Below are 27,394 nucleotides of genomic sequence, written 5' to 3' on the forward strand. Positions count from 1 at the left end.
CATGAGAATGATATGTTGATAACTGATTTAGTACAATCCCAGAGTAATGAACAAGATCTTAAGAGACAAATGATAATTTTGAGAGATGATATGACTATTGCAAGTGACTATAAAGAAAAATTCAAGATTAGTTCAACACAACTAGATGAGTTATAAGAGACAAAGGCAGAATGGAGATTCCAGTGGACTTGGATTTGAGCAAGGAAAAAATTCTCATACTACAAATGAAGATCAAAACCATAAGGCACTGATAAGGTAGTTTAATGCTTATAAATTTAATGGTAGATATTTTTTTTGTAATAAATTTAATCACATGGCTAGGCAATGTAGAAACAGAGCAAATCAGAACCCTCATTCTGCTCCCAGACAATGTTCTAAATATAATAAGTATGGACATAAGACAAAAGATTACAGAATGAATGTTAAGTGTTATGCATGTGGAAAATTTGGACATATGGCTAATCAGTGCAGGTCAAACAATTATACCATTTTTAGCAAAGCAATTCAAAAGAACAATGTTACATGTTATGCATGTAATGAGGTTGGACATATTGCTAAATTTTGTAGAAGCAAAAATCCACCAGATGGTAATGGTGGATCAAATGAGAAAGGGAAAGAAAATAATAAAATTTGGAAAGATCATACCCAGAGATGGGTCAAGAAGACTGAAGAACAATCTACAGATGGTAATGCACCAGTTACTTATCTAGTAGAGGAGGTTGTTCCTACACCAGCAGGAAGCTCAATTGGTAACTAAGGCAGATGCCTTAGGGGTAGAAAAAAAATCATGAAGATGCTGCATATGTCCCAAGAAGAGGTTCTGGAAGATGTTCCAGACATTGGAGATGCTTATCTGGCATGGAGATGTTTTGTTCGAGATCCGGTATCTTCCACCAGAAGTCATTGATGTCAATGAAAGGTTAGGGTTTTTCTTGGAGGATATAAGGTTGAATCCACTTTTTTTTATCACCTTGCATTCAGAGCGATTAAGAGCGATTCTGAATGATTAAGAGCGATTCGGTGTGATCGGATATCTTCTTGAGCAATTTTACCAACGACTGGAAGAGGTCTTCAGGTTTTTTCACCGACAGTGATTCACAGGTATTTATCTTCAATCATGGAAGCATAATCATCATCTGTACCTATCTTTTTTCCAAATCCGACTGTAGTTGAGGTCAAGGACCATCCCAGGATGATTTTCAAGCGATATCCGCATGTGGCTACCTTGGACGATTCGGTTGGAGATTTTTCCCGTGGACCGGAAGGAGTCATGTATGTTGAAGATGTAAGAGCCTACATCCACTGTCATATAGAGGATTTGGGAACAACTAATATCAAGAGAATGTACATGAAGGAGTTAATAGGAAATTCTAGAAAGATTAAAGCTCGATACTAGCATATTGTTGATCTAGGTTTTACTGACATTCTAGATATTCCAGAATTTAAAGATGAAATTATTAGGTATGTTTTTAGAAGAGTACATGGAGAGTTTATCTGGTTAGATAGACCTTATAATATTACAAAGGAGGCCATTAGGGCAATCACCAGTTTACCACGGGTTGGAGAATGCTTGGAGAATGCCTGGAAAAGAAAATTTCAAATGATCAAGTTAACCAGATCACCGACGTAACATCAGACAGGCAGTCAATGAGGATCAATACTATCACCAATATAGACATTAGATTCGAATGCATGGTAATTGGTTACAAGGTAAGTCAATCAAACTGACTGAGTTTTGTTTCTAGGTCCTACATTTACGCAACTGATAAAATGATGAGGGAAAATGAGAAGATAAATCTATGTGGTTGGATGTTAGATGAACTGTTGATAAACCTAGGAAAGATTAAAGGAGAAAAGAAAGGGACTTTCCAGTATGGTAACCTAATTGTCCGTTTAATGCTATTTTTATCAATGAGACTCCCGGTTTCGAGAAGAGACAATGGGCATTTGATATCCTGGTAGGGAGGCAACTGAAACAGTCTATTGCTACATTAGGAAGCCAAAGAGATGACAAAGTATGGGGATATTTTACAGAATTTTAAAAGGCTATGAATTCAAGGATAAGGTTTCCAAAGCACATTGTTGAGAAATACTCAACTAACATATGCTTCATGGTAAAAAAAGATGAAACACTCATGAAAGCGGTCAAACCCCGGAAGATCTGGATTGAGGAAATCGGTTATGAAGTTTATGATTAGATTCTTGATGCTTATGTGAAGATGTTAATTGTTGCACTGGTAGATGAAACTGTAAAAACCTTTGGCACTGCTAAACAAAAGACACAAGAGGTTGAAATTGAGCTCAACTGAAAGAAGAGAGAGAAGTAGGAAGGAAAGGCAAGTAAGTTTGTTGAAAAGGTTTCACATGACATCAAAGCATTGATTGATGTTGTCTCGAAGAAACACAGGAAGAGAAAAACACCAGAAGTATTCATTGAGCATATTGTAGTAGAGTCTAAATCTGAAGATGAAACACCCCTGGCATTGATAGACTTATAAAGCACTGAGAGGGGTGGGTGATTCAATGACACCAAATCCGATACTACTTTAAACACTGACTGGTAGATATACTTATCTAGTTTACTAAACACTATGCAAGCAATGCAAAATGATATTAAAGCATCCACAATAAGTAAAACATCCACCATAACACAAGTGTTTATACATGGAAAACCCAAATGGGAAAAACCATGGTGAGATGGGACTCGCAAGTTAACTATCTACAGTAATAGGTAACTAACCGGTTAAGGTCTACAAAAATGCTCTGCTAGAAGCGAATCCTGATAAAGGTCCCAAAGCTCTGTTAGGAGCTATACCCTGTTAAAGGTAGTACCCTGTTAGGAGTAACCTCAGTAGAGGATTTCTAAATCCAGACTAATGGATCACCTTGTTAAAGGATTTGTACAATGAAACTTGTTAGAGCTTACTCAGTTAGGGGATTTGTCTGTTGTAGTGATTAGAAAACAACAGGTGGTGTGATCTAGAATTAGCACAACTTTCGTAAATAGATCCTCTTCTGCACACTCAAAACTGCATAATCAACATATTCTACAATGCCTTCAACAACTTAACACTTCTATCTTCGCATCAAATCATCTCATATCATATATCAATGATAGTTCATCATAATGTCATTATATAGACATTTAGATTTCATGTCGGCTTTGGAAATTATATCACAATTTCCTAGGTGCAATGTATCTGGACAATCAAACATAACTCGTCACAAATTACTGCCAAAATTTGTCGGTTCTAGGGTAACTCATCACGACCGGTGATAACTCATCACATAATCAATGAATACTAGTTGGAACACCGATGCCAGATGGAGTTAACCATTTCAACATGTAAATCGATTGTCCTCCATTGCTTCTTTGATGATCTCCGCTGGAACTTCAGGTTGATGTCAAGTTATTTCCTGTATATACTGGTTGTCTACATGTACCAGTTTGACACTCTTTAAACCATCATAAAAAAAACTTCTAATATCAGTTGCAATACAAGTAACTTTTAGAAGTAATACCTGTAAACAATGTGAACATATATGTGTGTGTACATGTTCCATCAATGACAACATACAAAGTCATTCATTACAATCATCATCAAGCCAACATACATTTAAAAGGGTACTAAGGAAGAAAACTAAAGAGACCAAGGTAGAGGCGAAGACACAACCAGTTAGGAAAGTCACTATTAGGGTACTGGCACAGAAGAAACACCTTTAGCCCCATCCAGTACTGGAAGAAGGAAGAAGAAGGATGACATTGATCTGGTAATTGAATCTAGTAATGTAACTATCATTCCACCAAAGACTTGTGTAGAATTAGTTGATGAGATTACTATAGATGGTATGTTAAAGAATGTACAGTTTTATTATGAACATTTAGAGAATTATGAACAAAGAGAAGTAGAGGAAGCAGTTTTGTTATATTTGGGTATTTATAAGAAACCCTTGATAGAAATTGAAAACCAAATACTGACAGAATTGTATGATATGTTAGATGCTAGAAGACTATCATCAATGCAAGAGGACAAGCATATAAAGATACACTAGTTGTTATCTATTTGTTTGTCTATTGCTCCAGAAGAGATGGATAAGACACTTGAGGTGGCAGACGGGAAAATCTTTAACAACAAACACAGAATAACCAGTCTTATTTTAGGAAGAGTAAATGAGATAATCAAGGAGACCAACAAGGCATGGGTTAAGTTTTTTGAAGAGAATCGTGGTTTTTATACTTCACCGGAATCTAAGACAGATACTGCAGACATCTCGATTGAAGGAAAAGGAAAGGGTATTATGGGTACTTTACCCTCAATTAAAAAAAAAATTAAGATAGTGGAAATTAAGCCCCTGGTAGATACAAATGTACAGAAAAATATTGAGATATTGACAAATACAGAGAGTGTAAAGGTTGATAATGTATAAGATACTAATGTTGAGGACAACAATCCTCCAGATACAAATGTATAGGATGAGGTTACAGTTCCTAGGGAGGAACCGACAGTTACTGAGACTGCACCAAGTGGCGAAGCCACCAGTGCAAGTGAGGAAGCTATAAAGGATAAATCATCAGAGGAGAAGAAAGAGGAATCCGACAGGGAACTGGTAGTGAGTCCATCATTGTTGTCAATTGACACCTTGCAGGTTGAAAATAAAAGCATAACCGAGATGAGTTATACTAAACTCATGATGATGGTTGCATAGAAAATGATGAAGGAGGGATCTATGGATAAAGGCGTTATTGATCAGTCTATCATTGTTTTGCATAGACTAGTCCCGGAGTGCAAGTTTGGCAATGAAGCGAGCCCATCCGACAAGCTTAAGATAATCAATGAACATATTTCAAAGGATTTTTCAGTCCTTACAATAGATATCAAACCAACAAGCACTTGAGAGGTTCACACAAGCAAAGAGAGCTATATTTGATCAAATGATTGAGTTTGAAAGGAAGGAAATTAATGATAAGTTGAAATTGATAGATAATTCTTTAAAGTAAAGTACAAATATTTACAGAGTATGTTTTAACATAGATTGTCTTATAGTTAATTTAGATAAGAGGATTAAGGAAACTCAAGAGAAAATTGCAGGTATAGAAAATTCCTTTGATGGATTGAATTCATTGACTACATCCATTGATGGTTAGATTTTGGTTTTGGAAGCCCAAGTTTCTTCTCTTGAGAAAGAAAAAGACAAAATCATAAGAAGAGCCAGAATTCATAGAGGTTTGGTGAGTCCCCGGTTGGATTCACTTAGTGTACATAAGAAGGAGTGTATAGATATGGCTGGTAAGCCCACACCAACATAGTTAAATGAGAAAGAGTCATTTGCCCATATGCTAAATGGGCTTGTATCTATTTTTGACACTTTCAAATCTGGTTGGGATACTTATCTAGAGCTTTTGGAGAAGGACTATCCGCATATTTTCAAATATATTAAGCTTCGGTAAGGTATTTTTGGGATATTCATTGTATAGTATCTTTCATTCTTCGTCCCAGTTTTGGATTTTTGGAAATTTTGATGGCATTGATGTCAAAGGGGGAGTGATATAGATGTGAAAAAGAAAAAGGGAGTTGTATACATTAGGGAGATATAAGGAGATATGGAGTATTTTTTATTATGATCATAGATGAATATTCCACTCAGGGGGAGTAGGTTTAGGATGAAACCAACAGTTGGAAACCATGACCATTTTTCACATGAGTGCTACCATCAATGCCAAAGGGGGAGATTGTTGGCAAATGACACTCAATTGGTTGGTTTCACTATGTTGTCATTGATGGCAATATGGCAATTTATTCTGGCTTCATGTTTTGGATTAGTTGTGTACCGGCAAACACTTCACCTACACCGACACCAACAGGTTGGAAGGAATTCTTTGGTTACCGACAATGCAAACCCACATGGTTTAAAATCAAGTTATTGGTATTGGAGGCTGACATCTTTTGGATCCGACATCGGTAATTATTTTTGATATTCATGTATTTATCTTATCTAGCTGACATGTATATTGACATTGTAATTTCTTTGTAAGCCAATATAAGGTATGATGAATTGTAAAGGGTATATAGGTCAGTTAGTTAGATCATTTTGATAGATGGTATGGATACAAATATGGATTTTATGTAATGTGAAATATATCAGAGAGATCAATGATGTGAGGATATTTATGTAAGGGGTATTCTGGTAAAGGGTTTAGAGTTTCAGACCGGAACAGACAGAGCTTAACCAGAACTGTATTCAGGCATAGAAGATGTTATCTTTGCAGTTCAATATTTTCTCCGAATTTTAGTCTAGATTTGTATGTAGTCAATGAGGCTCCATTTGTAATTGAGCAGTATGCTCTAGGCTGTAAGCCTTCCTGCAAGTGCAGGCCCCTATATTTTGCAATATCTCTTCATATGGCTAGTGTATTGATATTGTGGGTCAAAAATCCCACCGTGGTTTTTCCTCTTTGAGGTTTTCCATGTATATCTCGATGTGTTATGGTATCCATTTATGTGATTGGCTTATTGGTTGCTTTACTTCTTTCAATTATTTATGTACCAGTATAGCGGTTGGTGTATACATGTTTTAATAAGGTTAAAATTGATCATTCCTGTAGAACACTAATTCACCCCCCCCCCCCCCCCTCTCAGTGTTCTTGAATTCCAACAGTATCTGCATATTATAATTGTTAATTTGTATTTGCTCTAGATATAACTAAACCCTAATACTAATAACCTAATAAGTGAAGACATTTGCAACTCCATTGCACCCTTGAGACCATAGAACAATCTCATATATTCATTGATTTATCTCTATCACAGGGATAACTGAGAGTGAAGATCTCAAACCTTAGATCTGATAACATTATTACCATATTTGTAGATATCAAATGAGTGAGCCAACTCGGTAAGCTAAGACTTAATGAAGTCTATCTCATCCTTGATTTTATTTGTACTAGTAGGCCATCTCAAACAATACCAATATAACCATGCAACATTATCAATCACTTTTCTAAAATCAACCAAATTAGTTTTAAGATTTTGATGTGCCCTTAGACACTTCTCTGTCATCTTGTTTGCCAAGTTAATCTTTGTGCACGGTTCAATGAATCACTACTATCATTACCAACTAAAGCCATACGCCTAATCAACACTTCTACTAGCACTTTTGGAAGTGAGTCAGAAACATTATTAGGAACAAGATTGTTCTAGAGAAGATATGTCGCAAATGCTTGTTGAATAATTTCTTGATCATATGTAGGAACAATAAAATACAGGTCACCAACATCCTTCAGACTATTAGGTCATCTAATCAAATCAATTACATTATCAACATCAAAATAATTTTCCCCACAAGGAACAAGGGAAGCAACCAACTTTTCTTCTTTTTCAACATCCTTATGCATATTGACCTTTCCCGGTTCTTCTTCATCACTTTCCACAATTATAGTGTCTACACGTTCCATCTTTTTTAGACTCAAATTATCATATTTCAATACTTTAGAGACAAAGAAAGAGGCCTTTACAGATAAATTCCTAGATCTTTTAGCTTTTGATACACTTCCAACATCACCAATTCTCTTTCCGCCAAATTTTCCTATGATCTCATCAAATGTTCTAAATCTTTCTTCACTCAAATCTTTAGGAAAATTGAGAAGTATCTCCAAAATACTTATGCATTCATCTTCAAACACCTCATAGGGAAGCTTTGACACCCATGAAGTACTCGATATTGCTACCTCCATAAAACAATTGTCCTTGTCTACTATGAAAGTAATCTCATTTTTACACCTATCTACAACTTTTGAAGGAATCTAGTTCCTGAAAACCATCTCCTTCCAAAGATCCATAAAGAAATCATATCATTTAACATTAGTATCATCCAAACTATCCAAATACTCCTTAATTTGAGCATCAACATTCACATCTTTTCTCCACACAACATTTTTCATTCCAAGAAATGCATTGAGAAAATAGAATACCAATAAAACAATAAGATAGTCATTACTAAAAGGGATACATTTCATTCTTTATCATCCAAAGATTGTATAGAAACTAACCCCTCAAGAGCTCACGTAAATCATAATCCTTGTTCTTCTTTACCATTTGATAGGCCACATACACTATCGTAGAGGAAGACGATCCTTCCCGATTCTTGAAATATATTGTACGAAATTCCCATAGTTGCATACCTTAAACCCAAATCAACAATGTTGTTGATTCGAAGAGATCGCTTATCATATACAACTCTAGTTAGCCTATTCACTTCCTCATTTTATGAGCATCACCTAGATGCAATGTGTACTAAGTGTACCATTCATTCTCATGAGAGATGGGTTATTGTGAACCACTACTCATGAAACATGGGTCAATGAGTTTGACTCAAAATATACACAGTTGATAGAAATATCATAATTTGACTTGCTATGGAAAATATCTCCTACTTATCACTTGATGAGCTAAAGGGGCTCTATCATGAATGGTTCATAAGGCACAACACTTGCTGAAGGCTTTGCAAATGGGGTTGCAGGCTTAGTGGGCTTAACCTTGGAGGAAACTCCATGGTTAAATGCACTCGAGTTCAAGTAGTATTGGGATGGGTGACCTCCTAGGAAGGCCCAATGCTTCACCTCTATGAGCATCACCTAGATGCAATGTGATGCAGGAGCACCGGTGTAGTTCGTACCGGTTGAGTAGTTAGCAATGAAATTGCTTGGAGATCGTGGCATTTCTTCTTGTTTGAGAGTTTAGCATTGTGGATTTGGATTTATTCCCTTGAGTTCATTGTCTTTATCATGTTCGAGTTTCATGGCATTTGGATTTGATTCTGGTGATATATGGATTTTGGTATTGGCCCGGTTGATATGTTCTTACCGGTTAGTCTTGCAGAGTATTGAGCGAAGTTGGATCGGGTTGAGGTTGATTTTCGTGACTTGTGGATTGTTGATTTATGTTTCTTGTGCCTTGTGCCTTGTCTGATGTTCCTGGAGAACCGCGTGATGTTTTATGCATTTTGGAGATGTTCTTAGTGATTTGAGCCGACTTGTTACTGTTTACACGTTTCATGAACTAGTTGGTCTTTGGGCCGACTTGATCAAGTTATTATTATTTGTAGATGGTATAAATAGAAGTTTGCAAATCATTTGAGGAGACAGGAGATAGAAGATAGAAGATAGAAGACGAAAGTTTGATATCGAGCAAGATGTAGTTTCAGGAGAGATTCTGGTTCGGGGAGACTGAAGTCGGGATGGCTGAAGTCCAGATCAATTTAAAACAGTGTAGAATATTACCAGAGACCTATTCGTCGAGCAAAAGATCTGCGGATCTTAGATTTGTATATTGATTCCGACGAGATTCTGGTATGGGGAGACTGAAGTCGAGATGGTTGAATTTCGGATCAGTACAAAACAGTGGAAGTTGTTACTGGATGATGATTTGTTGAGAGGATGATTTGTGGATCATAGATCTAACTTGTAAGAGTTGTTTTGTAATCCTGGGTTGTGGTCCAACATGTGGCATATGTAATTATTCAAGTTGTTATAAGATTTGTTCATACTGTTTGTCGGATAAGTATTCTAAGATGTTATTGGTTGTTCTTTCTGCTATATCTGGTGTTGTGTTATCGGTTACCGGTATATCTTGCATGGTGTTTGTGTTAGGCTGCAAGGATGGGATGTCCTTCATTGGATCTCCCTACCTTGACTGCATCAAGTGGTATCAGAGCCGGTTTGTGAGCCTGTTATTGGAGGAAGACCCGGTTATGTACTGGTTGGTTGGAAAAGGAAGTTGAGGGAACTTGGGGACTTGTTTAGATCGCCGAATTAGATCAAGTGATGGGTTTCACTTTTCAATTAACCCCGAGAGTCTGATGCAGGAGCACCGGTGTAGTTCTTACCGGCTAAGTAGTTAGCAATGAAATTGCTTGGAAATCGTATCATTTCTTCTTGTTTGAGAGTTTAGCGTTGTGGATTTGGATTTATTCCATTGAGTTCTTTCTCCTTGTCGTGTTTGAGTTTCATGGCATTTGGATTTGATTCCGGTGAGATATGGATTCTGGTATTGGCCCGACTAATATCTTCTTATCGGTTTGTCTTGCAGAGTGTTGAGCGAAGTTGGATCGGGTTGCAGTTGATTTCCATGACTTGCATATCGTTGATTTATGTTTCTTGTGCCTTGTTCGATGTTCCCAGAGAACCGCGATGTTTTATGCATTTTGGAGATGTTCTTAGTGATTTGAGCCGACTTGTTATTGTTTACATGTTTCATGAACTGGTTGGTCTTTGGGCCGACTTGATCAAGTTATTATTATTTGTGGACAATATAAATAGAAGTTTGTGAATCACTTGAGGAGACAAAAGATAAAAGATAGAAGATGGAAGTTCGAGATTGAGCAAGATGTAGTTTTCAGAGAGATTCTAGTCCGGGGAGACTGAAGTCGGGATGGCTGAAGTTTGAATCAGTGCAAAATAGTGCAGACTATTACCAGAGACCTATTCGTCGAGCAGAAGATTTGTGGATCTTAGATTTGTATATTGATTCTAGCGAGATTCTGGTCTGGGGAGTCTGAAGTCAAGATGGCTGAGGTCTGAATCAGTGCAGAACAGTAGAAGTTGTTACCAAATGATGATTTGTTAAGAGGATGATCTGTGGATCATGGATCTAAGTTGTAAGAGTTGTTTTGTAATCCTGGGTTGTGGTCTAGCATGTGGCATATGTAATTCTTCAACTTGTTATAAGATTTATTCATATTGTTTACTAGTTATGTACTCTGAGATGTTACTGGTTTTTCTTTCTTCTTTATCTGGTGTTGTGTTACTAGTTACCGGTATATCTTGCATGGTGTTTGTGTTAGGCTGCAAGGATGGGATGTCCTTCATTGGATCTCCCTACCTTGACTGCATCACAATGAGTGCTAAGTGTACCATTCATTCTCATGAGAGATGGGTTCTTGTAAACCACTACTCATGAAACATGTTCAATGAGTTTGACTCAAAAGCTCCACAATTGAATCCTGATAGCAATATCATAATTTGACATGTTATGGAAAATATCTCCTACATATCATCTTTTATATATATTTTTCAAAATCTAGGTATACTAGTTATTTCTCTATACTAGCTTAAACTTAAGCTATCTTAGTAAGGTTTCTAATGCATTTTCTTTGAACAAATCATTACTTGTTCTTCTTGAATAAGAAGAGCAAAAAGTGTTGAAATATTAGAGAGATTATCTTTATGTTAATATTTCAAATTCAAGATGGAAATAAATTTCTTAAATTGTTCATAAATACTCAACTGAACTATTAAATATATAATTCTAGTTTTTTATGAGATCTCTACAACTACCTAGTTTCAAGATTTAATATTATTTATTCTAATAATATAGTTCACCACTTTTTCATTTCCTTTCATGGGTGTCATAAAATATTCTAATATTAGCTTAATTATTTTAGAGAGCATAAATCCTCCATACATGAATTATATCAAATTTCATATATTTAAAAGGTACTCCTAAGTTATATATATAAACATGAATTGACAATATTTCTTTTGATCTCATTTAAAAAGATCATAAAATTTGCTTTATTCTAATTTCTCAAATAAAATAATTATTCACACTTAACATGTCATATTTGTTAATATTTAACACATAAGATATCATAATGAATTTATTCAATTTTAATTTGAATATAATGTATATATCACTAAAATAAATGAATTTAAAATTGCCATGCGAATTTTTAAAACATGTGTAATTTTTTAAATCAAAGAAAGGAATTTATAAAGAATGCAAACATTAATTGCCTTAGTATACGGCAGATCCAACAATATTAAAGAAAAGGAGCATCCATTTTGTTTCTTTTTGCAAGTAAAATGGAGATACCGTATGGGGATTCACATGGTACTTGTGATAAAAATGGGCGTCTTTTTATTACTTATTACTTATGCTAGTACCTTCCACTTAGGGTCAAAGCCTTGCCCAAGGATGGTTTGTCCTTTTCTATTTTGTTTTTCTTGTTTGCACTATTGTAAAATATCATAAATTTTGAGGACAAATTTTATTTGGTTTTATATGAAATTTACATAATTGTTTTAATTGATACAAATATTTGGTCTAAAATTATTTAGAAAATATCAGTATAATAATTGTGATATTGCTATCAAGATTCAACAGTGTAGTTTTGAGCCAAACATTGACCCATGTTTCATGAGTAGTGGTTCACAATAGCCCTTCTCTCATGAAAATTAATGGTACACTTAACACTCACTGCATGTGATGCCCACAGAGGTGAAAATATCTTCTACTTATCTATGAGTATTATAGTTTAATATAAATCGTGTTTAAATGTATAGGTTTATTACTATAGAGAGTCTATATGTTTTGTTTTTTTAAATGTAATAGTATGAAGAGAAATAAAAGAATCTAGAGGAAAAAAAATTGGGGGATTTGAAGGTTTTGTGGAGAAGCAACTGAAATTAGTTTTTTATCAACGATGATTTTCTAAAAATATTAATCAATATTATTCTATTTTCTCACCATTTTAAATTAAGAGTGATTAATATTTTTTTTTCTATATAAAATGTAGTCATGATATAGCTCAATTTTCTTTAAAGAATATTATAAACAATAGACATATTAATTTTTTAGGCTAACAAAATCTCAAAGTTATATCATTATCAAGGTCTTATCAATAAAATGTCATAAAATTACAAAAAGAAAATGTGTTATCTACCTATGACAATAAAGTATCTTTGTAATTTCTAACTTTCAATTGTCCTCGTCCTCTAAATATCACTGAATAGGGAAGTTGTATATTTTGTATTGGTCTTCTCACTTAAACCCACAACTTACTTCAAGAAATCCACCACTTTGGTTTTTCATTTCTTTGCCTCCATCAATGGGTTATAGTTGGTGATGAATGGTTTGTAATGCACAATTATAAAATTGTTGGTCTCCAAAGCTACATTCCCAATGGGCACTCTAAGGCCAAGGGCAAAGATCTACAATGTTTCTTATAAACCACCAAGAACATGTTTCTTCACTATCAAATCGGTGATCACTCTCATTTTTTCCTTTCCTTCTCCCAAGTCCAACATAACAACAACAAACATGGAAGAAATATCACAATTCACCTTGTATTTATGAGCTATAACCAATAACTCCTCCCCAAATAACCATCAAGAATAGTATATAATAATAGACCTAGCCTAGTTTTAAGTACATTTTTGAGCCTCCATTTACAGATAATCGTTAGAAAATTCATCTATTGGATGTCACTAATTAACCAAACACATGTATCTATCATTTTCTTGCATCTACCAATGACTGGAGATGAGTTTATAAAGTCAACATCTTTTTTGTATTGAAGAAGCCAAGTGAAATAAAGTACAAAGAAAAAGAATAAGTAGTCCAACAATGGGACTGCATAAAATGAAATATAAATTGTTCACTACCAAGACTAACTATAGCTGAAACAATTAGCTATGAACAACATAACTAAATAACACATCTGTGAACAACAAACCATAGAATAGCTGGAATAGCCAACCATTAAACAATGAACATGGTTGTTTAAATAAGACAAAAACAATGTTGAAAATTAGACACATAGACAATAGATACAACAAGGACAACCAAACTTTAAACTTGAAACTTGAAAAACTTATACAGGAGATTGGAGCACTTAAAATCTCTTTCTTGAAGCTGCAAAAACTGATATGTAATCTGATCCAAGTGATTGCTGAAACGCGCACCATCTTGATGACCATGCCTCAACTATGAACACAAAAAAATGAATTTGTGAATGAATTGAAACACGATGTCATAGTAAAACATTAGAATATCTACTTCTTGATGCAAAATATGATTAGAAAACATTGCTTTACATCTACTTTTCCAAATATGTAATAAAATGCATTGCCTCATAGAATCTGCAATCACATTCTTATAAAGACTAAGACCAAACATTGCTTCTTTCCATCTAAGAGGATGACCAAAAAATACTAGAAGATAATTAAACATATTATTCCATTTCTTTCTTTCTCTAAAATAGTCCCAAAATATATGCTTTAAGGTCTCAGTGTTGTGACAAAAAGGGCACTTTATTGAATATAGTTTTAGATATCTTAATTTATCACCCACACGTAGTTTCTAATGCAAAACTTTCTAGGCTAGAATTTGTGCATTTGCCTCAGCCTTAGAATTCCAAACTTGAGCACTTAGGCTCCTCCATTTCTTCTCTTTAATTTTGCACATCCATTTTGTATTGAGCCTTGGGTTTAACTTCATTCGAGGAAGAATATAAGTATAAATCTCTTTCAGATGAGAACATGAAAATGGATACATTCCAAGCCACAACCAGTCTCTGAAGACACTACACTGTAAGGGAGTACATAACTCCTTCATAAGCAATTTCATAGGAACCAATGACTTGACAAAAATAAAAAACCCTTTAAGCTTGTTATTAAGATTGAAGGAAATCTTGCAACTCTACCAACTAGCACAATTCAAGGAGTTGAAGTCCCATAAATCATTAAATTTTGGAACTCCCTTCTTAAAAATTTATCTAGATTGCTTAAGAAAAGAGATAGACAAGGGCTAACCATGATATTGCACAAGTTCATTCCACCAAATGGTAGATTAGCAAAGCTGAAACCATGTTGTGGTGAGTTTATTCTCCAGTTTAAATATTTACAAACAAGTTTCCAAGCCTTCAATGTGGATTGTGATGAGAATGAAGCTTTGATACGAAAAAATGGAGCAAACAAAATCTTATCAAGAAAACCCACATTTTGCCACCTATTAGTATTTTCTTCCATCCCATGTTATAATAGCAAGTAGATTTATTAGTCTCTTCCACTTCACACTACAACAAGTCTTGCTCCATTTAAGTCATTAGAAAACTCAGCCAACCATCATTCATGTATGCTCCAAATACTTTTGCAATCAATCCTTATGAAAATTGGAGTTAATATTATAATTAATATTAATAACATTGTCAATAAATTCAATGGGAAAATACCCCTTTAAGTGGCCTCTCTTCCAAATTTACAATTTTATTTCAACTTGTCAGGGAATTCATTGGGAGGATAATTACCTCAGTAAATTGGAAAGATGATAAATATTCAAGCTATAGATGTATCTACCAATAGGTTGGAAGAACAAATTCTAGCCACACTGGAAAGCTATGAATGAATGACCTCAATAAATAAAACTTTCTTCAAATGAATTGCAAGGCCCAATAAAAAATTCTCTCAAAATTGGAAATTTTGGTTAGTATGGATCTCTCTTCTAACAACCTTTCACGTTTGATCCCTACATCTCTAAATTTTGTGAATGCACTTCAAAATTTGAACCTGTCTTTAAATAACTTGAGTGGGGAGATCCCTAAAGTAGGCAGTTTTTAAAATTTCACAATTGCATCATTTAGGGGAAATATGGGTCTTTGTGGAGAATGGATGCAATTACCTGCATCCCTTGTTCACACCACAACAATAGAATTCGAATAATAGCAACAATGGTTGGAAATGTTATTGTTCCTATTCTTTTGTTTATTGATTTGGGGAGTAATTTATATGGAGCACAAAGTCAAGTACATTGTTCCTATCTTGCCTCTTAAAGTCGTTGATGATAGTGGTATTTCCTATAAAGAAATCGTTAACGCCACAAATGAATTTAACTAGGAAAACTTGTTAGGGATTGGTAGCTTTGGGTCAGTGTACAAGGGCATCATGAGTGATGGAAGAGTGGCTGATTTCAAGCTTTTAACTTTAAATAATGAGGAAGCTATCGAGAGATTTTGTAGGGAATACAAAGTGTTGGCAAAAGTTAGGAACAAAACATTTGGTAAAAATTATATCCTTTTTGTTGGCTTGATGATGATGATATAATTGTAATAGGATGTTTGATGACTTTATTTGTGTTGTCATTGATGGCAACCATATTTTTTTAGTCATCTAGGTCATCTAGACCAACCGGTAGTGGAATCAGTTAGACAACAAAATTGCTAAGTTGTTGTCAACCGGTAAACGGGAACATAGTGATGATCAAGCGACCGATACAGACGATTGGAGAAGAGTTAGATGTTGCAGTTTTACAAGAGTGTTGGAGACAGGAACATGCACCTATGTTACAAACTGCATCAGCAGATTCAATGTATTGAGTGAGTTATGATCGGAAGAATAGTTACAGTTGGGAAGAATAGAGAACTGGTATAGCAAAGTTACTTTGATTGGTAACCAATAGACTTATTGTTATGTTTTTAAGTTATGAATTGTTTGGCCAACATAACTAAAATTTAATGAGCGAGAAAATGTAAAAGGTGACTAGATTAATTGAATCTAGGGAATTGTTCCAAGGTTCTTAGCCGACTTAACAAAGTTTTTATAAGGTGATGTAAGTTGTATGATTTCATGGATCAAGAGAGAGAATTTGATCATGTGGTGGAAGAAGAGGAAGTTAGGGTTTGATGTTTAGTCAGTGATAGAAACTAAGCAGAAAAGGATCTAATTAGGCATAGAGGTGCTAACTTCAGATCAGTTGAACTTGTTGTCTTCCTAATAGTTATAGCAAAAAAATCGTCTAACAAGATCACTCCTAACAAGGTGCGGTAGGATCCTAACAGGTCTGAGGTGAAATCTTCTAACAAGGTGACACATTAGCTTGTGTTTGTAAATCCCAGTAATGTGGGTAGCTCCTAATAGGGTTGGGTCCTAACAGGCCTTATTGTATATCTCTTAACCGAGCTAAAACACTCTTAACCAGGTCTACCCCTAACAAGGTGTTGTATGAACTTAACCAATCAAATCTCTATACTGCAAATAGTTGATCTTTGTGGGTACTAATTCTTGTCGTGGTTATTCCCATTTTGGTTTCCACGTGAAAAATCATTGTGTTATGGTTTGCATGCTTTGTTGGATGTTTGCTTATGTGGTTATATTTTTTGCATGCTTATTGATCTTCAAGTTGGTGAAAGTAGTTATCAAATTTATTAAGTTTTTTCTTGCACTGACTCACCCCCCCGCCCCCTCTTAGTGCCTTATAAGTTTATCAATTGGTATTAGATCCTAATTCCCTTAAGGCTTAACCGCTTGGGAAGGATCTCTAAGGCTAACATGGGGGAAGGTTTAATGAGTTACATAGAGCTTTCACACGGGCTTGCAGAATCTGAAGAAGCCCTTGGTGAACTAAAGGTCAAGTACAAAGCTTCATTGGCTAAGAGAAAAGATTTGGCTAAGAAGTTGTTGGAACTCAGTGAAAACAATTCATTTGATGAAGCAAACATTTATGCCTTGTCTAATGAGGTGGAAAAGATGAATGATGAAAAGTCAAATCTGAGGAGAGAGTTGGAAACCCTTACCATCAGGATGAGTCAAGAGTTGGAAGCCAGGAGGACAGCTTAAGACAAAATAAGAGCTCAGGAGCATGAGATCGTTAAGTTAAACCGGGAGATTGGTACCCTGCATGCACATCTTCATGAGGAAAAAGAGGAAATACAAGCTGATCTAGACATGGCTATGTCTCTTAGACTAACAGTAAAACAACGTTGAAACTCACAAAACCTTTTAACTAAATCATTCAAATACTTTACTGACAATAGTTAAAACATGTTTCAGATTGTTGTCGATTAACATAACATATCAAAGTGGATTTAGCAATTAAGAAATTCAACCATCTAAACATAACCACAAAAGCATTCACCACTTGACACAATATTTTTGATGTGGAAACCCAAATGGGAAAAACCACGGTGGGGATGAATACCCACAAGGATTCTGAACTCTTCTGAAATTCATCCGGTTAGGAGCCAAGCCTGTTAAAGCTTTACAATAAGTCATGTTAAGAACAGATCATGTTAAGGACTACCCATTTAAGGGATTGACTATAATTCCCTATTAGAAGCAATGCCCTGTTTGGAGTAACCTCAGTAGCAGATTCGGAAATCCAAGCTAATGGACCACCTGGTTAGAGGATTTAGATAACACTAAGCTTGTTATAGCTTACCCAGTTAGGGGATTTGACTGTTACAATTGTTAGAGAACAACAAGGGTTTGTTGATCTGTTGAATAGCACTACACTTGCTTGTTTAAATCCTTTTCATGCTCCTATCTACCTTTACACATACTGCAGATATATTATCTATTTTGGAAACCACACTCTCTTACTCTCAACTACAAATTGCCAACACTTCAACAAAACAACTCATCGACCTTAAAAACAAATCAATAGGTCGGTAACACATCACAAACCTAAGATCTCATAGAGATTATAAACAAATTGGTTCAAGTATGACCATTGGATTACATAACAATCATTGCACATCATTCAAGATAACCTCGACTGCTCCTTGATCACCGCTTCATTGAACACTGTAACTCATCATGCGGTTTCCATTACATGCAATGAACTTGCTCATTCCCAAGACAAAAACCATTATCTATACGTGCAAAAAATCATTTGAAAGTCTTCTCATACAACATGCATATGTGTCATAATCATTACTGCTCATCATTTGATCATAAATCAATACAACCGATTCACCAAACTCCACCGGTTAGGGTTTATCATATCAACAGGTAGGGTTTACTGGTTTATCTCACTTCTTATCTAGCAATACCGCTTTCCTTCACAAGATCACTTATTGGTTACAAAACAACATTATTACAACATCATTACTGGTTAATTGACATCAATGACAACATAACATTTCATTAATGCAATCTTCATACAAATGCCAACAAAATCATCCCAAACTATGTGACACTAGTTGGGATGAGAGCCTATAAAGAGATCCAATTTGACCCACAACTCTTTCTTCCTAATGCATGAATTAGGACCATAAAATTTCACCAAGATGAATTGTAGATTTGAGGAAACACTTCTAATCTTGAAACCAATCCAATTGGACCCCTCTGCCAATTTGTCCAAGCAAATGGATTGAGGCTTCCAGAAAGTAGAAAAACCCCATTAGGCCCTAGTAGCCTGATGATAGCCTGAACCACCATCACTTGCTAAGTTCTCAATTTTCTCCTAATTTTTTCTAAATCTATGATGGTAAAATTGGAATCCTAAATCAAGAAGTATTCTTTAAAGAGATATATATTGCACTTGACCAAGCGCTACTTGTTATGGCATATAAGCCCCTAAAATTCCAGAATGAGAGCCTCATGGCTCCATGGGAAGGGACGGTCCCTTCCCTGATCTCAACATCATTGTGATCTTGACCTAACCTTTATCATCCCCATCCATAGATCTCTTCTCCTGATTTGTTTTCTTTCCTTTGGACTTTCTTTTACCACAATCTAGAGTAGTTTTCATGGCTAAACTTTTGACTAATGTCTAGTTTTTCAATGTTATCTACCAGAGTACTATTTGGTTTTCTATCTATTGGTTCACCACGACGAAAGAGTTGCTCTTTCTCTATTAACTCCCCTTAATCTAACAATTTCCCCTAAAAATATATAATTCGTTGGGCAACTTGATCTAGATTTGTAGACCCATCCCATATGGTATTAATAGTGTCCAACAAATTACGATATACCTCCATGAACAGAGCATTGATGTCTATGGGGGAAAGAGGAGTCATTCACTCCGCAATTGGAAGAAAATCCATGATTGCATTTGGGGTGAAATTTGGTTGTGGACTAATTTCAAAGCTTGAGTGGGGTGCGCGAGCCTCTTCAAATTCAACCAAAGCAAGAGTCAAAATGGTTTTCTCAACAAAAGGGGTGCTAACCCATAGCCCATGTATAATAGAGGGGTTCAATAAATTTTCAAATATTTGTTTTCCTTTGAAGCCGTAATCAAACTTTCCTCTAAAAGAGGTTGCTTGCTTCTATCTGCTACTCGAGCACCCACTGACTCCCCTACTACTATGTTGGCCACAAGATCTTGTTTAGGGTAAAATTTTGCCAAACAGGGATCCTTATATATCCTAATCTGCTCTAATTTTTATGAACCCTCATTAGGATCACCTGAATCCAAACCCTTTACACTATAATATATGCCCCCGCCTTACCATAATCTATAGAGATTCTCGTAAACCATCTCCCATTTTCAGTAATGATTTCTAACTCTTCTGACACCCCATCCTCTTGATCGATACCTACACAAATCCTTTCCATTTAACTCACCTTACCAATGATGAAATCCTCATCTACTCTAAAAAGGACCCAAAGCCTTCCCTATTAACCTCAAAGACTATATATTCCAAATCAAGTCCTTTCTAATGTGGTGCTTGGTTGGCTCAAAATTAGGTTCTCATTCTAGACTATGAAAATTGTAACTTTAGAAGAAAAAGGCACTATCATGCAAATTTTCATTTTTCAATTACATGTTTGTGCACTTCATTAAAAAGAAATAATTTTGTGATAATTTGATGCTTACCTATTCAATAAAAATGTTGTTCCATCAATCCAAAATTTCTCTCCTAGGACATCCTCGACTACACCATTTGACAAAGAGAAAACGTTCCTTGAGGCTATCTGTCACTAAGCATAAACTTTTTAAGGGTATAATGAAGGCTATGATCTTCAAAGGATTTATGGCATCGCTTCTTTCCTCCATTATGTCTCTATTGTTCTGATTTCATTCTTTTAAGAGCAAAGCCTTCATTATCCCAAAAAATAAGCCATTGCCCACTTCTCCTGAGCATTTCTTGTGCACTAAAACCCCACATTTTCATCAACATCTCCTCCTTTTAGTGGGATAGAATGTGTCATTGTAATGAAAGCCATAATTAATGAAGAAAAGTTCCCCATATGTCTTTGCTACCTTTTTTGCCTAGATCTTGCGTGCAAGCCATTTTTGAGACACTCACTCAATGTTTTTGATTAAAAAGTAGTGTTAACTAGGGAAACAACCCTTTAACATAATTAGATACTATCAACAACACATTAACAACAAAATCATGTCTAACCTTCGACAACCCAAACCCAACTCAAGGAGGGGTAGGGACACCCGAACCTTGGCAAGGAGGGGTTTGGAGGGGCGGGGAGAACTTCCCCTTTTTCTTGGGACAAACAATAGTCCAGGTGATACTTTCATTGGGACCATCAAGATAATGAACAGGAGCTAAGGACCTCACTTGGATACCATCAATAGAATCAAGAGAGTGTGGTTGTAGGGCAAGAATCGGCTACTGCAGAATAGCAAGGGGTTGTTGTGGAACAATAGTAGGTTGTTGCAAAGGAGCAGCATCAAGAGCAAAACTAGTTGGTGTAGAATGGAGCTGCAAGTCAGAGGTGACAGGAGTTGAATCCTCATGAACAACAACAACAACATTGTCGACGAAGGGTGGCTCATCAGTTGAGTCAGTAGCATAGATAGTCAGGTGATTCAAGGTGGCATCCATCCACCAAGTAGTCGTACTCTTGTTATGTGGGAGGGAGCAATCCAATGCTAAATGACCTGTGGCAAAGCATTTTCTGTAGCAAAAGGGGAGGCCCTCAAAATCTAGTGATTGAGTCCTAGGCCTATCCCCAACCATAAGGATCACATCCCCGAGGAGCGTCGAGGAGATGTCAATATCCACCAGGATACATGCAAAGGTGGAGTGGCCCATGAAAGTTGTCGCATCATCAACCATCAAGAAACAACCAATAGAGTTGCCAATGGCCTCATAGCAAGGGTGTTCCCAAAAATGAAGAGGAAGATTTGGAAGTCAAACCCAAATTGGACGCACATTTAGTGGTTCAGTAAGGGGATTGAAAGTAGTCCAGGTCTTAACAGAGAGGGAGTGAACTCCCTAGGCCCACATATTGCCCAAAATCATGTCACGATCAGATGAAGACGTAAAGGAAGCAATGAAGAAACCTTTAGCACAAGGAAAGAGTTCAATATTATTCAGCAAACAAAGGCTTTCATGAGTTACTCACCAAGCAATGAAGGTTTGGGAAAGAACGCCAAACTCAGAGAATCTGAACACCAAAGCACAACATTGGTAGAACCCAATGTTGTCCATAATGTCCAGTCCATAGACCACCATAGGGGATGACTTAGCATAGGCAAGAGGTTGAACCCCTTTGGGAGACTGGGTAGCAGATCTGGCCACATGAGAAAATCTATGCTTATTAGCAAAGGAAGGTTGAGGCAGATCATTAGCACCCACAACACGGTTTCCAACAACATCACCAAGCTGAGAGGAATCCCCAATAACCAGAGTATCCCTAGCAACATAAAGGCCATCTTCACCCAAAGCAAGAGCAGAGACACCTATCATAGGGGAATAGGCCACAGATTGGTCACCTAGCGTAGGGGTCATGGGTGCATAAGATTTTGCACCCACACCGACAGAAGGGCCACCAACGTAGACACCAACAGCCGAAATGGGGGTGACAGGGGTAGACACACCAACTGAAGCCACTGGCCTACATGTAGGAGTGCACAGAATGGTAGACAACAAGGCATTGGAGGAAGGAAATTTAAAACTAGGGAGAGTGAGAGAATCCATCTCATACTCTATTTGCGTTGTGTTTCCATTGATGTCAACTGGTATAGGATGGCAACCGGTATGGGTGATGTAGGTGCAGTACTGTCATTGGTACATACAAGATGTGATGTCTTTGATGTCACCTTCATCGGTACACAAGTTAGTGTTTGACTTGTTTTGAGGATATGGACAGGAGATTGGCATGATATAACAACCGTTAAATGATGACATATGTAAGACAACAAGTATGTTGGGTTGTTGATTGTGATGAAGAGGGGGAATGATAAACAAATCACATCAACACCGAAGGTGAAGTATGTGCAGTCACCATATGAAGAGATGAATAAAAGCGAATGTGCCCAACCAGATCACATGTGCATGTTTGAAGATATGCATGCTCAAATAGGGTAGCCACATTGGTGCAATGCAGGTTGCAGATGACAAGGATCCACTCCCTCTGGTAAGTGGAGCTTATCTCCTATTATACATGAATTGCATCATAGTTATCAGAGATAAGATAAAATAGTTAAAGGCAAGTGTTTAAAGGCTCACATCAGATCAACTGGTGAAACACTAAGTTGCCTTAGGTGCATGAGATCAGAGATATGCACTGGATCAGTCAGGTAGACATGATGAGTTGCCGGTACAGAGAAGGAAGGATATGTTTGTCACTTTGATAAACCAATTGATAGGAGAACAAGTCTATTGAATGAAGAAGGCAAGGTTGAGAAGTTGTAGATAGATGGAGTGTGTTGAAGATTGATGACATGGTGTCATCAAGGTGTTTACCGGTAAGTATGACAAAGTGCAGATGCAGAAAGCTCCCATCTGATGAAGATGCACATGAGGTAGGTTGGCAGGTGTGTTGACCGATTTGGGTGGTCCACTGGAAGAGAAGAAAAGTGCAAGGTTGAAGGCAGACTGGTAAGGGTATAACCGACAGGGTCTTTGAACCGGTAGATGAACCCAATTGAATGGTTGGTCAGTGATCCTATCTGGACTAACATAACCGACCTAGCAAAGGTGGATGCCAACAAAGGGGCCACATGGAGGTCAAGTGGCATGCATGCACAAGTCAGTGCGGTGAGTCAGTGAGGTTGTTGGCAACTATGAAGCTCGAGGAAGAATGGCAAAGGATTGTGGCTTGAGATCAAGGAAACAATAGAGATCCAAAAAGACTGATCTTGAGGATTGAAGAGGATGAAGGAAACAACATCACGCATGTGATCGATTAGACAAAAGGCTGAAAATCATGCTGCAGATGGCTAAGGAGAGAAGACGTGGTTCGTAAGGTAAACAGTTGGGCGATGCTCATTGATTGAGTGTTGAACATCGATCAAGGACATGATATCAGATTGGATATGATATGTCACGGTGATCAAAGATTAGATCGAATGCAAATTCGGTGCATGGTGGAAACCCTGATGTGCAAATGTTCAAACCCACGTTTAAGCGAGAAAATATGGATATAAGAGTGTGAGCCAAAGATGTTGTAGGTGTTGTTGCGGGAGAGGAGAAATCAGTCAAGTGTTCAACGAGAATCAGAGGAGAGACTGTGTAAGAGAGAGAATTGGGTTGAAGAGTTCAACCAGCAACAGTAAGGCAATGGGTAGTCTGTCATTGATTCTGACAGAGGAGTACACCCGTGGTGACTGAACCGACAGAAAAGAGCTATAGAAGATTGCAGAGAAGGGAAGCTAAGAACCGACAGGAATCAGATGGTAGAAATTTGACTAACTTATCAAGACCCATGGTGAATAGAAGCAGTGTGACAGAGACAAAAGAGAACCAACAGAGTGCAAAACCGACAAAGAAGAAGAAGAGGTTGAACCGGTAAGGTTGCAGTAGAGAGTGAGTTGTAGAAAGAGATAAGGTTGTTGCAGTGAGAAGGTGAGCAGAGAACTGGCAAAGGATTGAAGAGAGGAGAACCGGTGGAGAGACATACATGAGAATTACAAAGTTCTTTTGTAACAAGAAGATAACTTTTGTATTCAAAATATTATTTTGTAATCACTGATTTGGAGCTCGATGCAAGGGTTGGTGCTCCTTGGGTTGGTGCCCTAAAATTAGGGGTTGGTGCTCCTTGAGTTGGTTCCCTAAAGCAGGAGTGGTACTCCTTGGGTTGGTGTCCTAAATGTTGTAACCGAGGTTTTCATTGTGAGGCTGGAGTGGAGCAGTAGTCTCCAGTAGCACTTCTCACCGAGGTTTTTCCCATCTTAGGTTTTCCTCGTATATATGGTGTTATGTAGTGTCCCTTTTATGTGTGGTTGCATTTGTGTCATTCTCCCTATTTTTTGGTAAGTCTGGTTTATGTTAGATCTGTTAACTGGTTTACACACATAGGTTAGAAAAGGGCTAAGTTTGGAAATCACTAATTCACCCCCCCCCCCTCTCAGTGACATCTTGTGTTCAACAATTGGTATCAGAGAATGGGTGCACTGTTGATAAGCTTTCTCTAGCTTGGGTAGATTCTGGTATCTGAACACAATGATTTGTTTTGTGTCAATCCCTACTCCTGTATTTGATGGCCCAAATTTTCCTGTTTGGAGTTGTAGGATGGAAGTCTACCTATTCTCTTTAGGGTTTGATGTATGGATGTTGGTTGTAAATGGTTTCCCTGGTAGATTCAGTCCTCCCACCAATTCAGAAGCAGAAAGAAGAAACTAGTGTAATGATATAGCAATGAAGGCTATACTATGTGGGTTATTAGATGATATCTCCTCACAGGTGGACAGATCCAGATCGTCAAAGAGTTTGTGGGATAAATTGAAGAAGCTCTATGGAAATGAGCCTACCACTGCAGAATCAGTTTGTGAAGAAAAGATGAGAAATGCAACTCATGCATCTGTAGATGATGAAGGCAGATCTGTTAGCAGCCGCAAAAATGATGAAGAAGGAACTCACCTCTTCGTGGCTCAAGAATCAGAATATGAGAGACACACATCTAAGAATGATCATGTAGATCACTCCTACCAGCGATATGTGTTTGGCAGTGATAGTGAAGGTGAAGAAGAAGATGAAGCATAAGTGAATCTTGAAGGAGAACTTGTAAGTGCACTCAAAGAACTTAGTAGAGTGAGGAATGAATACAAGTTATTCAAGAATGTTGTAGTTGTGCAACAAAACCAGTTGATTAGATGCCTTGAAGAATTTGAGAAGTGTATCTTAGAGTTGAAGACTCAACAAGAAGAGACCAAGGAGTGTTGGTGTAATGATCTAGCATCTGAGCTAGAGGCTAAGGATAAAGAATTTCATAAGCTAGAAGGAGAAATGGAGAATCTCCTAAATGACCTTGAGAAGTGTCAAGATGAGCTCAAGGTTAGGATCTAGTTTGATGGCAGCAGTGATGCCTTGGACAAAATGTTGAAAAAGCAAAAGCATTTCAAGGACACCAGAGGATTAGGAAGTGGTGTCGGTGAATGCTCCACTAGCGAGAATGTCCACCACAATGACATTTTGTTTGTCTCCTCAAATGGAGATAACAAGGGACAGACCTTCACTGTCTGGAATACTCCCCAGAAGAAGGTTGATCTAACCACAACCGGTGAAAACAAGAAGATTAGTGTTGCACGAAGGAGAAACAATGCAAATCCCAAAGGAAAAGGGAAGATGGGAGAAGGCAGCTTCACCGGAAGCAAGAATAGAAGGAGACAGCATAGAAGCCCTCCTACTGGCAGAAGACAAGGAAATGTTACTACCCACAAGACAAAGCAAGTGTGGGAAAAGAAGAGATCGGATGGAAGAGTTGCAGAGAATGGACAATCCAAGATCCATCCCAGGAGAAGCAGAAATGGAGATACTAAACCGATAAGATCTCCTCTAGCGTGGCAAAACAAATTTGTAAGTTATGTGCCCCCTTTCTCCCATTATTGTTTTGCATGCAAAGAATACAGCCATAGGATAGATGAATGCAGAATGAAGTCTAGGAATAGACAGTATGCTCTTCCTATAAACAATAATGTCATTTGTTGGAGGTGTAATGGCTTTGGCCATAAAAGTCATAACTGCAGAAGGATGAACTTGCAGTCACATGACAACCGGTGTAGCAGTTATGCTCAACATGGAAATAGATATAGAGCATATGAGAGACAAAATGTTGCATGGAATAGAATTAGAAGAGGTTTTGTTCCTACAAGATCACAAGGTCCATCGGTTTAGCTAGCCAGTTACAATAGCATGACCAGAAGAAGATGGTCTAACTAGTTTGACAGAAGGTCCTCCAATCATGCATTTGGCATGAATGTTGTTTGCTTCTACAACAAAGTCTTCAATCATGTGGCAGAATTCGGCAAAGCAAGGACCCATCAGAAAAAGAAGGTAACATGTGCTCCCAAGACTGAAAATGGGAAGAAGAATGGCATCAAGCGGGTATGGAGGAAGAAGAAAGAAGATGCAACCATGGGCCGGCACTGTGCATTCAATGCACAGGTGATATCTCCTAAGGCTTAAGGAAATGTAGGACCTTGGGGCAAGTAACATATTGATCAGATCATCCACCCCCTTAGTGGAAGAGGAGACATGGAAGAACAAGTTGTTGTCAATATGAAGGAAGAAAATGAGAAGATAAGTGTGTGTAGTGGTTGCCTTGGCTACACACCTATAGATGAAAGATGGATCACTTTTGCATGTGTCAATGGTTGGCGAATTTGTAATTGGGATCAGATGCAAATTGACACAAGAAGACAGGAATTAGAGGAAGGTGTTCTGGTAAAAAATGAAGTACTGGTGCAGGAAACTGGTATGTGCAGAAGGTTACCGGTATGTATGCTAACAATTAATTGCATATTATGTAAGACAATGAGTTTGAGGATCATTGCATTAGCCCCGGTTGCATGGAATGAGGATTTTATGTTTCGGGTAGTACTGGAGAAGACCTGAATGACATATGGTGGCCCGATTGTTGATCATGTATCCATGCATCCTTTATGGGCTAACCGGTTTGATTTATGGCATGATGGTGATATTGTATGGCACTGTG

General features: G+C 37.1%; 1 protein-coding gene across 2 annotated transcripts in view; it reads right to left on the reverse strand.

The window, feature by feature from the left end:
* Positions 1-13,418: 13,418 nt before the first annotated feature.
* LOC131060688 (E3 ubiquitin-protein ligase RING1-like) overlaps positions 13,419-27,394 on the reverse strand; it is a 65,156-nt gene continuing 51,180 nt past the window's right edge. The window contains exon 3 of one of the 2 annotated variants that reach the window (XR_009110418.2): positions 13,419-13,763. The gene's annotated coding sequence lies outside the window, so the exon portion shown is untranslated. The remainder of the gene's footprint in view (positions 13,764-27,394) is intronic. The other variant, XM_057994016.2, reaches the window with a different exon arrangement.

The sequence above is a fragment of the Cryptomeria japonica genome, chromosome 6, assembly GCF_030272615.1.
Source record: "Cryptomeria japonica chromosome 6, Sugi_1.0, whole genome shotgun sequence".
In the NCBI taxonomy this organism is placed as follows: Eukaryota; Viridiplantae; Streptophyta; class Pinopsida; order Cupressales; family Cupressaceae; genus Cryptomeria; species Cryptomeria japonica.